This window comes from Macaca nemestrina, chromosome 6 (assembly GCF_043159975.1).
Source record: "Macaca nemestrina isolate mMacNem1 chromosome 6, mMacNem.hap1, whole genome shotgun sequence".
Classification (NCBI taxonomy): Eukaryota; Metazoa; Chordata; class Mammalia; order Primates; family Cercopithecidae; genus Macaca; species Macaca nemestrina.
This window is the reverse complement of record NC_092130.1, coordinates 64,226,400-64,242,596: the sequence shown is the minus strand read 5'-3', so window position 1 is coordinate 64,242,596 and position 16,197 is coordinate 64,226,400. Positions and strand designations below refer to the sequence as shown.

The following is a 16,197-nucleotide window of genomic DNA, read 5'->3' as shown; positions in this document are numbered from 1 at the left end:
TAGTTTTAACAGATTATTTTTTCCTCACTATTGTATGGCTGTCTGTATATTATTTTTAAGCTGGCCAAAGCTTAGGTCAGATACAATAAATTCAGCGAGATCAGTGACTGAGTTTGTTTTTCCTTCAATAGTGCAATCAATAGCATAGTGCACTTAATAGATACACTACTTAGTGACCCATTATTCATTTATTCATTCATTTACCAAGCACCTTTTATATGCCAGACACTTTACTAGGTGCTAAGGATACAATGGATAAGGGAAAAAACGCTCAAACATGGTCTCTACTCTTACAGACTTTTACAGAATAGTCATGTGGGGAGAGAGACATAGAATAATAACTTCATGACACAAATGAGTGTGAAAAGAGTAATGGGTGAGAGGAGTTATTAAGGACATTTTTACATGGGTGATCACAGAAGTCTTTCCTAAAGGAGTGATCACAGTTCCAGGGCTTGAAAAGTGAGAAAAAAATTGCAGAGAAGATGGGGGTGGGGGAGAATGTTTTTGGCAGAGTAAAGAGCATGTTGAAGGGTCTATGGCAGGAAAGGGTAGAGCATGTTCCAGACACTAGAAGAAGCCTGGGTGGGTGGAGGGAAAAGCATGAGAAGCCTCTGCAGAGCAGAGAGTACTCATATCAGGGGAGGCCTTTTAGGCACATTAAGGAAGTTGAGGCCAAGTGTGGTGGCTCACACCTGTAATCCCAGCACTTTGGGAGGCTGAGGTGGGAGGATCTCTTAAGCCCAGAATTTTGAGACCATTCTGGGCCACATAGTGAGATCTTGTCTCTACTAAAAATAAAACTAAAAAACTTACTGGACCTAGTGGTGCGTGCCTGTAGTCCCAGATACTCGGGAGGCTGAAGTGGGAAGATCGCTTGAGCCCAGGAGGTCAAGGCTGTGGTGAGCCATGTTTGTGTCACTGTACTCCAGCCTGGGCAACAGAGTGACACCCAAACTGCCAAAATGTTTTCCAGAGTGGCTGTACCCTTTTGCATTCCCACCAGCAATGTATGAGGGATCCACTTATTCTAATCCTCACCAGCAATTAGTAGTGTTACTATTTTTTATTTTAACCATTTGGATTGGTAATTCGTGATATCTCATTGTGGTCTTACTTTGCTTTTCCCTAATGGCTGATACTTTCATGTGTTTATTTGCTATCTGTATGTAATCAGAATGAAATGTTTCTTCATATCTTTTGCCCATTTTCTAACTAGATTATTTGATGTTGTTAATACTGTGTTCTGAGAATTTTTTATATATTCTAGCTACAAGTTCTTTGTCAGATACATGTTTGCAAACATTTTTCTCTCTACAGCTTGTTTTCATCCTCCTAATAAGGTCTTTCACAGAGCAATAGTTTTAATTCTAATGAAGTTTAATTTATAAATTTTTGTCTTTTACAGATTGTGCTTTTGGTGTTACGTCTAAGAACTCTTATCCAAGCCCTCATTACCAAAGATTTTCTCCTATATTATCTTCTAAAGGTTTTATGTGATCCATTTTGAGTTAATTTTTGTATGAGATGTGAGATGCAAGGTTTAGGTCAAGGTTCCTTTTTGCCTATGGATATCCAACTGTTTTTCGGCACCACTTATTGAAAAGACTATCCTTCCTCCACTGAATTGTTTTTGCATTGTTGTAAAAAGTCAGGTGGTCATACTTGTGCTGGGCTATTTCTGGGTCCTCTAGACTGTTACACTGATCTATGCATCTATTCATCTGACAATACCACATAGTCTTTGTGACGGCAGATACACAATACAGGTGGCCCTTGAACAGAGCAGAGGTTAGGGGTACCAATGCATATTTTGTATGTTATACATTTACAGACTGTGTTCTTATAATAAAGTAAGCTAAAGAGAAGAAAATGTTAAGAAAATCATCATGAAGGGGAAATATATTTACTATTCATTACGTGGAAGTGGATCATCATAAAAGTCTTCATCCTTCTCATCTTCACATTGAGTAGGCTGAGAAGGAGGATGAAGAGAAGGGGTTGGTTTTGCTGTCTCAGGGATGGCTGAGGCAGGAGAAAATCTGTGTATATGTGGACCCAGGCAGTTCAAGCTTGTTGTTCAAGGGCCAACTGCAAGTTTTAAAATTAGGAAAAATAATTTCCCCCATTTTGTTTTTCTTTTAAACATCGTTTTAACTACTCTAGTTCATTTACTTTTCCATATACATTTTAGATTAAACTTGTCTATATCCACAAAAAAATCTTGCTAGTGTTTTAATAGGAATGTGTTAAATCTGTGTGTCAATTTGGGAAGAACTGACATCTCTTTTACCTTGAGTCTCCCTTCCAGTTCATGAACACGGCATGTCCTTTCGTATATTTATTCCATTATCACTCCATCCATATTCCATTATAGGTTTTTTCCATTATCATTTCATAGTTTTTGGCTTACAAGTCTTATATGTATTTTGTTAGATTTACAACCACGTGTCTCATTTTTCTCAACAATTGTAAATGGTATTGTATTTTAAATTTCAGTGTTTATTGAGAGCATGTAGAAATAAAATAGATTTTTGTATGTTGATCTTGTATCCAACAACTTTGTTGAAGTCCCTTATTAGTTTTAGAAGGCTGTTCGTAGATTAAAAAAAAAATCTTTGTAAATTTTTTTGGAATTTTCCATGTAGATAGAATCTGTCATCTGCAAACAGGGACAGTTTTATTTCTTCCTTTCTAATGTGTATGCATTTTCTGTCCACTTCTTTCATTATTACTCTGGTGAGACCTCCCATTACTCTCATAGCAATTGTGGGAGCAAACAGCCTTACCTTGTTCTTGAGTTTGGGGATCTCATTTAAAACATTTTTTGCTACTTTCTGATAGCTTCCAATGTTTCTGAAGAGAAACCTGTCTTTTGAATTGTTTTTTCCCAGAAGTAATGCATTGTTTCTCTCTGGATGCTTTTAAAAAAAACTGTTTTTCAGCTTTCAGAGGTTGAGTTATGATATATGTTGGTGAGTATATGTTCCGTTGTTGGGGTACTTCATTACAGCCTAGCCAGGGTGGAAGTCCAGGTTCCCTATTCAGCCTTTGCTGGTGGGAGTAAGGGCACAGTTTCCTTCTGTGATTGTTGGTGGAGTAGAGGGGTTATTGTTTAAAACTTTTCTGTCTTGCTGGGCTGCCTATTTCTTGGTTCTCTGGCTACAGAGACCAAGGTTTTGGGGGCTATTTCCATCTGTGCCCATTGGTATTTCTGGATTGCTGACATCTCCATTACCCAGTCTTCATACACCCAAGGATGTATGAAGTAAAAAGAAACCCAGGGTACTTACTGCTCTGTCGTTCCTCATGTCCCAGGTCCCTAGCCAGTCTGCCTCCTTCTCTCTGCCTTTCAGAGTCATCTTGTATTTGTTGTATTCATAATGTCCAGAGTTTGTAACTGTACGTAGTGAGAAGAATAGAAAAAAAGCATGTCTACTCATTTTTCTGCAAATGGAAGTCCTTGTTGGGCTTTCAGGTCAAGGTGATGCTCGCCACATAAAAGGAGACGGTGAACACTTTCTTTTCTCTACAAGTCTTTGTTTCAGGTGAAACTGTTCATCCTCACATGTTTATTGGAACTTGCCAGTGAGGCCAGTTGGACCTGAAGGGATTTTTTTTGTTGTTTTCTTTCTCTCTCTCTCTCTCTCTTTTTTTTAATAGGAAGGTTGTCAATAATACATTCATTTTTAAAATAGTCATATTCTGTTTTCTTCTATTTTTGTTATGTATTACATATTACATATATATCTTTCTATAAGTTATCTATTTTATATAAATTTTCAACTTTGTGACCGTAAAGTTATACAAAATATATTCATTGTCATTTTTAAATATCAACCATTTCCCCCAAATATTTATAAATTATTGAAAGGATAGTACTAACCAGCATTCTTTCAGTAAATTATTTCCCCCGCTTAGTTAGCCAGAGTTGGTCAGAGTTGGATTCTCTTACTTATAAACAAAACACCTTAACTAATGCAGTTATTGTCCAGAAAATGGAGAGACATGTATAGTGTAGTTGTGGCAAATTCCTTGTCAACAAATTTCCACAAAAATGATTTCCTTCTGTTTCCTGAGAGATACCTAGAGCCTGATTTAAGAGGTGTGAGCTAAGGCCCTCCCGTTTCTTTACAACACACTGCTAACAATTGTGTTCTCAGCAATAGGAACTGAAAAAGTGTTCATACAACTCATAAAATGTTCCCACTTCAATAGAACACAAATTATTTTGCTTTTCAGGAGTTACTACAGAAAAGTCCTAGAGAAAGAAAAAAGAAAAAAACAAAAACCCAAAAAAGTCCTAGAGAGTGAGAGGAAGGAATACTTTTTCAGTTGCTTCACATTTAGAATCCCATTCTAGCTTTGAATTTTCCATACAGTACTTGGCATAGAGTAGCACTAAATATATGATTTCTATGATTTTTGCATATATTCTTGAATGATGAGGGTTATTTGCATTTTGTAATTTTTATTAATCCACTTTCCTAAAAACGATGTACAAATGAAATACATACATGGTTTTGGCTCCCTCTGCTGGCCATTTGTATGTACTTTAGGTTTTACACAGAACAAAATCAAGACCACTATTTTTCAAATGGATTTGGAATTTTTTCAAAAAGATTATGTAAGGCTGGGTTCAATGAGATTTTTATATTTTCTTTGGAATAAAAGATGATTTCTCAAGATTTTGTTTCTTTTTTTAAAAGTCAGGGTCTCACTTTGTTGCCCAGGCTGGAGTGCACAATCATAGCTCACTGTAACCTCAAATTCCTGGGCTCAAATGATCCTCCCGCCTTAGCCTCCTGAGTAGCTGGGACTACAGGTGACAGCCACCACGCCCGGTTAACTTTTAATTTTATTTAGCTTTTTAAGATGAGGGCTCAAGCACTATGTTGCCTTGGCTGGTCTCTAATGCCTGGCCTCAAGTGATCCACCTGCCTCAGTTCCCCAAAGCCCTGAGATTACAGGTGTGAGTCACCATGCCTGGCACTATTTAAACTTTTCAATTTAATTTTTCAAATTTATACTTTAAAAAACTTTAACATTATAACTGTTATAACATTATAACTTTAAAAAAGGATACATTTAGCACAATAAATAAAGTTTAGAAAATGTTTTAGATAAAAGGCCTGATTCCTGCTGTGTCTCTTTCTCAGGCTGTCTGTGGTGAAGGTGCCCAGTTATACAGACTGATGTCATTCCATATTGCCATAACAATGCCTCCCTCAGTCCAGTCAACTCCTCGGCCATTCTCCAAAGCAGCTATGTAAACGTTTGGCCTCTTTAACTCCCCACTTCTTTATCCTCTCCTCAATGTTGCTGTTTTCTTGGAAATGATAGAGGCCATCTGATACATAACTTTGACATGCTGATTCTTTCTCCTGCCCCCAATCCTAGTAAGAATCTCTATCCATACCTTTTTTTTTTTTGGCCTCCATTCTTGTAGTTTCAGTGAAACAAGTTTCTCTCCTGTTAAAGGCCAGTCAGTTGGGATGGATACCTTTTCCCTGGGTTCTTTAGGAACAGCACTGTATCAAATATTAACATCTCTCTCTTTTCTATATCTTTGCACTCTTATTCTTTGTTGGCTTTTCATGATCGTATGATTATATTCTTATTGTTTATGTCAGCTGGGATCTTTCAACTGCAAATGGCTCTGGCTAAGATAAGCAAAAAAAAAAAAAAAAAAAAAAAAAAAAAAAAAAAGGGGGCCCACCAGATCTAAGAAAATGTAGAAAAGCTTGGCCTCAGGAAGAAAAGATACCAGGCCAGTTTTATGAGCTGAGTAGTCACACATCATGAACTAGGAACCAACCATCAGAAACCTTGCTGAGCTGGGGGAGAGAGAGCTGAACTGTCAGGTGTCAGACTAGTTAAAACCACAAGCCAAATATGAAAGAGGTAAGCATGTAATCACTTACTGTGAAGGTATATGCAAGAATCTAAAAGGAGATTGCTGTGAGATTTAAGGAAATAATGCTTGTAAAGCATCAGAAACAATCCTGGGTACACGGCAAACATAACTTGATAAATGACGGCTATCATCATGTATTCAGAGCATCCACAGTGCCCTGTACTCACATGAATCATGACACTTTTTCACTTCACTGTTGTTTTGTGGCCTCATACCGATGTGTAAGTTCCTTAGAATTAGGAGAAGGGATGGTATTTTTTAAGTGCAAGATCCATAGCACAGAGCTTGGCACAAGGTAGATATTCAATAAATGCATGGTGGATAATGACAACATGGATTACATGTTAAGGGCATATGAAAGTAAAGTAAAATAGGCATGGTTACCAAAGGTCCTCTGGGTTTCCTAGAGAGTAGCATAAATTATTTTCATTAAAATATTTGGTTATTAACAGGCATGGAGGGGCATGCCTGTAATCCCAGCTACTGGAGAGGCTTAGGCAGATGGACCCCCTGAGCCCAGGTGTTTGAGACCAGCCTGGGCAACATAGTCAGACCCCATCTCAACCATCTCATCTTGTTTATAATTTTTACTTTTTCATATACTGACTCCTTGTTTAAATAGAATTCGAGAGTCTGTTAGACAAAAATTTTTCCTTTCCTTTGTTGTCCTATGACCACAGCATCAGCATCATCATTGCCAAGATAATTGTCTTCAAGTACTTTAAGCAATCATTGAATAATAATCTTCTTGGTTAGTTTGTCCAGCAAGAAATCCCTGTTGCACGTTAGATTCCTCAGGAAGCAGAATCTGAGATGAGATTCACATGCAGGAAGTTGAGTGCTGTTGAGTCAAATGCTTAGAAGGGATGGAAAGGAAGCAGGGTTGGGTAGAGGGAGAGACTGGGCTACAATGCAGTCATAATAAGCTCTCAGCTGGCCCCCCAGGAGCTGTGAATTTGAAATGGCTCCTCAATGTTGTCCCAAGTTGATATCAAAAGGACACAGTGATGTGCTACAGCCGGCTCATTCCAGCTTGGGAGGTGATTGTATGCATCTCTTCTCCAATGGGCATTCATTGATTGCACTTTGGTACTTGATATGGGCTATAGTAGAAACATCAACACTATAGAAACTGGTTAAATGCTACAAACAAGGGCACTGGTTTTTCTCTCTTCAGAGATCTGGTTGTTAAATATTACCAGTCAGATACAGACTGCACTGAGAAGTGGACGTGGCCTTGTGCTAAGTGGTACTCTTTAGGTGAGGCAATTCCTGAAAAGAACTCACAGCTCAGCAGTGTCAGCCAGCACCCTTCACTGCAGCTGTGGGAATACATCCTTCCTCCAAAGGGAGGCTTTGGGCGGCACCGCACAGCACTCACAGTGGTACCCATGACCTATTTGTGCTGCTATGGAAAGTGTAACAGTGATAATGTTTCTAAGTTTTATAAGTGTCATTTTGACAGTAGTACTCCTTTCATACTTCAAAAAGTTGAAAATAGTTAATAGGTTTAAAACAAATATACTTTATCTTATACAACTGTTTTAGAAACAGAAAAATTGTGAAGACTGTAAAAAGTGGCCATATACCCCACATCCAATCTCCCATATTACTGACAAATGAGTATGGCATATTTGTTACAGTAAAGGAACTAATAATAAGAAATTATTGTTAGCCAAAGTCCACGCTTTATCTGTATTTCTTAGTTATTGCCCAATGTCCTTTTTCTGTTCCAGGATCCCATTGAAAATACCACATTACATTTAGTCATCATGTCTTTTTAGGCTCTTCTAGACTGTGACAGTTTCTTGGGCTTTTCTTGTTTTTGATGACCTTGACAGTTTTGAGGACTCCTAGTCAAGTATTTTGTAGAATGTCCCCAAACTGGAATTTGTCTGATGTTTTTCTCATAATGAAACCAGAATTATGGGCTTCTGGAAGAAGACACGAAGACCAATTGCCATTTTCATGACACCATACCAAGAGTACTTACTACCAACATGATTAATCACTGATAATGTGGCCTTGATCATCTGGTTGAGGTGGTGTTTGTCAGGATTCTTCACCGTAAAGTGACTCTATCCCTACCACCCTTACAAACTGCACTCTGGAAAGAAGTCACTGTGTGTAGCCTGTAATGAAGGAGTAGAGAGTTACGCTTCCCTCTTTTTAGGGATGGCCATTTATATAAATTATTTGTAATTTTATGCAGAAAATTTTGTCTTCTCTCCCTATTTATTCAATAATTATTCAATTATTTAAATAATGGAATAATTTATTAAATGATTTGTTTATATCAGTATGGACTTGTGGATATTTATTTTATTCTTTGGTTTTAAGTTATTAGGAGTTTTTTTCAGTTGTGTTCTATGGTCCTTTAACATATCTGAATCATTATGAGTTTTAACATTTTATTTTAATTTCTCAGCACTTCCTTACTCCCTGCACTACAAGATGTCCCAGGCTCATTCTGTACTTACTGCCCCAGTCCTAGAATCAGCCATTTCTCCAACAAGTCCAGGTTCTTTTTATCGGAGAATGATATTAGAAACCAAGATTGGGGCACTAGGTGTGATTGAGTTAATAGGCTTTCACACTAAAGTTATACCTCAAATCAAATGTTCCGCAATTATATATTTACCAAGTTGACCTTGATGAACAAATTCTGTCATACAAAAATAAGGAAAAGTAATGAGAAAAAAAAAAAACATTTTATAGACACATTTGGAACAGAGTATTTTTTTTTTTTTTTTTTGAGACGGAGTCTCACGCTGTTGCCCAGGCTGGAGTGCAGTGGCGCGATCTCGGCTCACTGCAAGCTCCGCCTCCCGGGTTCCCGCCAGTCTCCTGCCTCAGCCTCCTGAGTAGCTGGGACTACAGGCGCCCGCCACCGCGCCCGGCTAATTTTTTGTATTTTTAGTAGAGACGGGGTTTCACTGTGGTCTCGATCTCCTGACCTTGTGATCCGCCCGCCTCGGCCTCCCAAAGTGCTGGGATTACAGGCTTGAGCCACCGCGCCCGGCCTGGAACAGAGTATTTTAACATTAGTTTGTCAAAACATGAAAGTATTGTGAAGTGTCTTGAGTTCTGGAAAGACAGCTATGAAAATACAGTATTGCAACTCATTTTTCAAGATCTCAATAAAACTTACTAATTTCAAAGTAGAATAAATCAAGGAATCACATAAAATATGTGTTTAGGGATACACACTATTTCTCTTTCAATATAGCATTCACAGATTTCTGCACCTTTAGACATACCATTTAACTAAATTGGCTGTCCAACTGAGATGTTAAATCTTCACTGTAAAAGGGTCTGAAATAGTTTTATTTTATCTATCCCAGGCACCCGTATGATAACGGGCATGACAAGGTCTCTGAAGAAGTCTACAATGGATCTATGCCTTTACAACAGTTGGCTAATGAAGAAAGGCAATCATATAGAATTACTTGCTAAAATGTTTGCTTCATATAAGAAACCCTCTCAAAGTTCCAGAGAAGAACATGAGTAGGTGGTGTACATTTTAGGAAGTGTGAACTGAGTTGGATCTTGAAGTCTTGAAGGTTTGGTTTCTCCACACAGATGCTATTGGCACTTTGGGTGGATAATTCATCATTGTGTGAGACTGTGATTCCTGTTATGTATCAGTAACATTTGCAAGGCCTTGGAACAACCCAAACACCTCTACATATTCCCTTCTGGAGAGGTAGGAACTGTGGGTAGAGTATATTACAAAGAAGAGACTACAAAACTAGACACAGAACTGAGAAGGGGTATGGCATGCTGGAACAACGAGGAGACTCGGTAGAGTCATTCAAATAATCTGTATTTACCTATGGCTCTAAGGGGCAGATTGGAACCTCTCGAGCTCTTTGGCTTGTTAGAAGAACCACTTTGTCTTTAGCAAATGCCACGCTGACTCTGATCCTGAAGGAAAGTAACTGCACCCATCTTGTTATTTTACTAATCTAAGCAAACAGTAAAGAAAAAAACCTTTTAAAATCTTGTGTAAATAAAAAATAGGCAGTCACACTGGAGAGATACATGTTTGCCTTTTTTCCAAATGCAATAATATTAATAATTTACTTTAGATCTTTCATTTAACACACACAAATCTTAAGTATATTTTAATGATAATAAATTAATATTATTTACAAATTTCCATAAGACTGATGTTAATGTTAGGTCCCCCAAAGAATTTTTCTTGGCATGTAAACTATTTTAGCACCTAATATAAAATATCCTGGGCACATAACTAATTATCTTTGTCTTCATGATCTTTTGAATAGTAACTGATGGTGAAAATAATTAATTCTCATCATTGGAAATTTAAGTAATACAGAGAAGGTAAAAACTTACAGAAAATCTCACCAGCCTGAAATAATTGTGGACATTAACCAAACCTAATTCTAGTAATCACTGTATGCATATTTATATCTAGATCACAATCTATATGCTATATATCTAATATATATGGTACAGATATATAGAAATGATTTTATTAAAGTGGAAAAGAGAAGGAAAAGAAACTATAGAAATTGCTGTATATTAGAGAGTTGTTTCCTTAACAAAGAAATGTTTGTCCCTAAAGTATTCCTCTAAGATGGGGGTCATAAACTTAAATGCCTTTAGGCATAGTGACTATACGATTCATGCAGCAAACTAAAAAATTAAGTTTCTTCTATTGTTTTCAAAATAAGAATCTCTCTGGTTACATTGTTTATGTCACTCCTGAGTAGGTTAAACAAAATAAGCAAGCACAGTATTTCTATAGCCCATGAGCCATATTCAGACTACAGCTCTCTATACTGCCACCTCTGCAAATGTTTAAAAAGATTATGGAAACATCTGGGGCCGGGCGTGGTGGTTCACGCCTGTTATCCCAGCACTTTGGGAGGCCGAGGCGGGCAGATCACGAGGTCAGGAGATCGAGACCATCCTGGCCAACATGGTGAAACTCTGTCTCTACTAAAAATACAAAAAATTAGCCAGGCTTGGTGGTGGGCGCCTGTAGTCCCAGCTACTCGGGAGGCTAAGGCAGGAGAATGGCGTGAACCCGGGAGGCAGAGCTGCAGTGGGCAACAGAGTGAGACTCCGACTCAAAAGAAAAAAAAAAGGTTATGGAAACATTTTAACAAGTTATGATCAATTCATTTTTTAAATAATGTATTTCATTTTAATTTTTTAAAATTTTGTTGGGACATAGTAGGTATAGATATTTATGGGGTACTGTTGTATTTCTTTAAGAGAACGTTTGATTCATAGCATTTGCTTTGAAAGATAAAGAAATAAGTACTCTTAAAACTTTATTCCACCCAATTTTGTCCATTTAAAAATTAGTTCTCTAAGCTATATGTTGATTCCATATTATCAAACATTACAACATTTCTACTTAACTTCATAAATTAACTACATTTTAGTTTTATATGGATTTAATGTTCACTACATGTCACAGCATCTCTGCTCCTGAGTTCTTTATTTTCATTAATCTCTTGGTTGGCTTGTTCTCAACTATTAGTTTTTATAAAAAGAGCCCATGAAAACTATGAATGCAATCATATTTAGTAAGATCTGACTTTTGCTTTAATATTGAATAGCATGTTGGCAGGACATGATACACTTTTCTCAACACTTTGTAGACATTGCTATGAAGAAGTCTGAAAGTTGTTGATTATTTTACTCTTGTAAGTGACATGCTTTTTTTCACCACGCCGCTTGAAGAAATTTTTCTTTATCCTTGGAATTTGATAATTTTACCAGAATCTGTCCCAGAATCATCATATTCTATGTTTTTCCAAAAAATAATTTGCTCTTTCATTAGACTGTATATTCAGTTTTTCTAACATTGCAGAGAAATCGTCTTCTATTAATTTGTTTTGATCATCCTACAGAGGCAAAATGGATTTTGTACCCTAAATTTGGTTAGGTGTTGATGTGGTTTGGCTGTGTCCCCACCCAAGTCTCACCTTGAATTGTAGCTCCCATAATTCCCTCGTGTTGTGGGAGGGACCCAGTGGGAGATAATTAAATCATGGGGGTGGTTCCCCCATACTGTTCTTGGGGTAGTGAATAAGTCTCACGAGATCTGATGGTTTTATAAGGGGAAACCACTTTCACTTGGCTCATTCTTGTCTGCTGCCACGTGAGACATGACTTTTGCCTTCTGCCTTCTGCCATGATTGTGAGGCCTCCCCAGCCACGTGGAACTATGAGTCCATTAAACCTCCTTCTTTTGTAAATTGCCCAGTCTTGGGTATGTCTTATCAGCAGTGTGAAAACAGTCTGATACAGGTGTCTAGACTGATGATGCCATTCATGCAGCAGGGAGGTATGTAACAAGATTTATTACTTACATAATGAGGTTTTCTGGGGAGAGCAGAGCAGACTCTCAAGCAAAACCAAAAACGGCTTAAGACAGCAGGGAAAGTCAACTGGCCTGGGGCTTTATGGTGGTTGGGGTGCGGGCCAGGATGAGGGTTCCCTGATGCAGTCAGGGGCTTATGTGGTTTGAATTTGCCATCAGTGCCAGAGAAGGAAACACCTGGGCTTCTTTAACACTTTGCCCAGCTGTGGGGCAGAAGGTGAAGAGGGAGTGGTGGGGCTTGAAATCTGCCAGCAAACATAAAAAATGGAGTCAGACTCTTTATTATCATATTTGAAAGTATTTTTGTGTCTATTTGTTGGGTTATTTGCCTTGGGGACACAGTAATCTTTAGGTTGGTTTTTGTTATTAGTATCTACTTTGTGTTTGTCTCATTCTTTGCATTCACTATGAATAGCCCCTCTGCTCTGTTCATAATTTAGTTTAAAATTGTGTGTAGTCTTTTCCTTGCAGTTTCTAATTTACATCACAAGAAATGGTGTTTTTAGTCCTGACTTTCTTTCTTTGGTTTCTGTGCTTTACATCTAATTTTGATATTTTGTCAAGTTGTCTTTTAGCTCTTGTTTCACTGAATTAATTTCTTTCTTAAGTTCTATCTCAAGAGCATTCAGGTGGAATTTTTGTTTTTTGCATACTCGATAGCTTTCCTTTATATATGTTCCTGTAAAATTATTACACAACTGTCATGGCATTTCTTCCTATCCTACTTGTGTTTAGCATGAACAGCTCTGCCCAGACCTCTATTTTCTCTGATATGTCTTCTTTGTTGTTTTTAATGTGAGATTGATTTGTCTTTCCATCTATGCTAGCTTGATGGCTCAATATTCCATTCTGCTATTTAATAAAAGCTTGGGGTTGAGGGTAGCATTTGTTAGTGGATTTAGTTTTTACTTTCTTAGCTCTGAGATTTTGTCAACTGTCCTGTATCAAGATTCACTTGACTGGTACAGGCATGTCCAATAGCTGATGGGGTATCCCCCAGGTTTCAGATCAGTCCTCCTTTAATTGTGGAGTACTGGAACCTCTGACTCTTCCTGAGTTAGCCCTGGTTTTTGCTTCCCCATTTCATTCTTTCATTTCCACTTAATATAGAGAAAGAATCAGAGCACCTGTGGGTTTCAGCCAGTGTTAACATTAAGGCAGGGAGGGTTAGGGAAGGCTATTTTCACTGTAGCTTCAATGTAATCTTTTCCACTGGCTTTTTGCATGGGTGTCTTTTTTTTAAAATTTTTTCTTTTATCTTCAAATTTCATAGCTTCCTATTCATCATTTGAGATAATTAGATGTATTTTTTTTTTCTGCCTTTTTGCTCTACTTTTTCCCTCACTCAGATACATCAAAAGAGTGACCCCTGGAGCTTCCTCTGGACTCCGCTAGTCCTGTGTCAGCCTCAGGCATCTATATTCTCCAGGGATTTTCCATGATTTCTTCTTGGCTGACTGTATACCTCCAATTCTGCTCCTCTCCAAGTCTGGGGATATAAAGATAACTCTCATGGTTTTGTGGAAACCTTATTTTCCTAGCACAGTTTCAGAAAGTTGGGAACCACCTTTAGAATCCAGCTTAGCTAAGGCAGAAGTTCTGTTTCTTTTCTCATCAGATCATTTTTCAAGTGTAGTATTAACTTATGCTTCTTTGTTTCCTGTTAATGATTTGACTTCTTTTTCCTGTTGTCTATTTATGGTGTTTACTCTTTATTTTTTTTACTAGCCATGGGGTAAAAGGCAGTCTGTAATCTTGCCTTGCTCTGACATGTCCACTGATTCTTTTCAAATGGTGCTCACAGGTGAAAATTACTGAAGAAAGCACTTTGTCTTTCACACATCCTATGTGTAAATATCAGTCCTGTTAATGGCACAGGCCTCTGGGAAGTAGGACTGGGAAAACTAGGTGCAAATGAAAATGGATGAGTGATAATTTGAGATGGTTTTCAACTTTAAGTTTGAGAACACATTATGAGGGGATCTGTTCATATATTACAAAGTGTATTTTTGCTACATTTTAATAAATGTTTCCCTCTCATCCTCTTCCCCACCCTCCATTTGGTTAAGGGTGGGAGAACATAAATATTGTTTTTTCTGGGAAAATGTGGCCTACAACCTGGATACTATTCTCTTTCTGTTTCTTGCTTCTGTTTTTTTTTTTTTTTTTTTGAGACAGAGTCTCACTCTGTCACCAGGCTGGAGTGCAGTGGCACGATCTCAGCCCACTGCAACCTCCTCCTCCCAGATTCAAGCGATTCTCCTGCCTTAGCCTCCTGAGTAGCTGGGATTACAGGCGCGTACCACCATGCCCAGCTAATTTTTGTATTTTTGTAGAGACGAGGTTTCACCATGTTGGCCGGGATGGTCTCGATCTCTTGACCTCATGATCTGCCCTCCTCGGTCTCCCAAAGTGCTGGGATTACAGGCGTGAACCACTGTGCCTGGCCATTTCTTGCTTCTTTCTACAGTACAGCCTGTTGTGCAAATATTCAGAGAATAGATTATGTTCAAGCATTCTTTATCCCCTATGTGTATCATGTTAAACAGGAATATTTACATACGTATAACTCAAAAATAAAGATTATGTAATTTAAAAACTTTATCCCCCTAGGACTCTGGGGAGGCAATGTGAAATGAACAATTACATGTTTACCATCTAGAAGGCTGTTCTTCAGCTCCACTTCAATTGATTCTCTCACACCTATGAGGCAAGTGCTGACTGCAGAGCTAAAAACAGGGCTAGAAACTGCATGTGTGTGACGGTAAGGAGAGGAAGACTATGTGCAGTGCAGGGTGGGAAAGAGGAAAACTGGGCCAACAGTGTCTGCAGGTGAATGTGACAAAGCTGTTGAATATGAAGTTTGTGTTTTATAGTCAGTCCGGCAGTCAGGCATGGGTAGCAGATAGTTTTAGTCTCCTGCCTTTATATGTCTATTTGCTAGATGCATCTGATGAACTCAGGATAAGTTGTAGGACTTCAGGCTTTCATAATGTTAAAGAACTGGGTCACATAGTTGGCCAATCCTTTGCCAGAACAATCTGAGGTACATAATAGAATGCCTGCATCCCCCTATTTGAGAATATATATCAAAAACTTACTTAAAAGATCATTTCAGCTGGACTAGGTTTCTGGGGACACGATTCTGGTGGGTGAATAGGTGTTACTCTTCCTCCAAAGATAATCATTTGCATTTGGGACTGGAATGTCGAAGGATAGATTTGGGTGAGGCTCCCTGGTGTCTTCAGAGTTCCCTTAGGGTTGGGGGAGACTTCTGGGAGAAAAAATCCCAGATCTTGGCTTTACTTCACTGGGTGTCAAAAATATAAATCATGCCTAATGAGGGGAGGGGGAGAACACAGTGGGGCTGTAGGTAGAGGCCACAAAGGAGCCCTTCCAAACAGGACAAAGCTCACACTCAGAGGAAGCGTTAGCTTCCAGGATACAGGGAAGGCTGACACCAGACCTACACCAGACCTTACTCCAAGTTGTGCCATGATGTACTTTGGGAAAATTATGTGAATATGAATTGAAAAAGCTGCATAATAAAGACTGAAGCAGTTAGGGCCCAAGCAACTCTTGTTTTGAGACTCCACTAAAGGCTATAACTGTCTCTAAGTTATGTCCCTCCTCAGGTAAGTTCACCCCACTTGTTTCCAAGGCTTCAGCATGTTGTTCTACTTTCCTGACAAAATGGCCCCTGGAAACTCTTGATAGTCCCATGGTTTAAAGCCCCTGTCACTCACTGCCACCCTTGGCAGGGCAGAGGGAGGGGGATTGAGAAGGGGCTATGGGCAGGGATTGAACCACGGGTTCCTCTTCTGCTATAGCTTCAGGACTCAGTTCCTATTCTACTGGGCCCACAGAAGCTCTGAATTTTCCAGTGGGGCTGCCTAGAGGCACCAGGTGACATATC

At 38.6% G+C, this 16,197-nt stretch overlaps 1 long non-coding RNA gene across 2 annotated transcripts in view; it reads right to left on the bottom strand.

The window, feature by feature from the left end:
* LOC105500007 (uncharacterized) overlaps positions 1 to 16,197 on the bottom strand; it is a 68,917-nt gene that overhangs the window by 46,694 nt on the left and 6,026 nt on the right. For both annotated transcript variants that reach the window (XR_011624767.1, XR_011624768.1), the window contains exon 2: positions 3,294 to 3,400. This is a non-coding gene — a long non-coding RNA (uncharacterized lncRNA). The remainder of the gene's footprint in view (positions 1 to 3,293; positions 3,401 to 16,197) is intronic.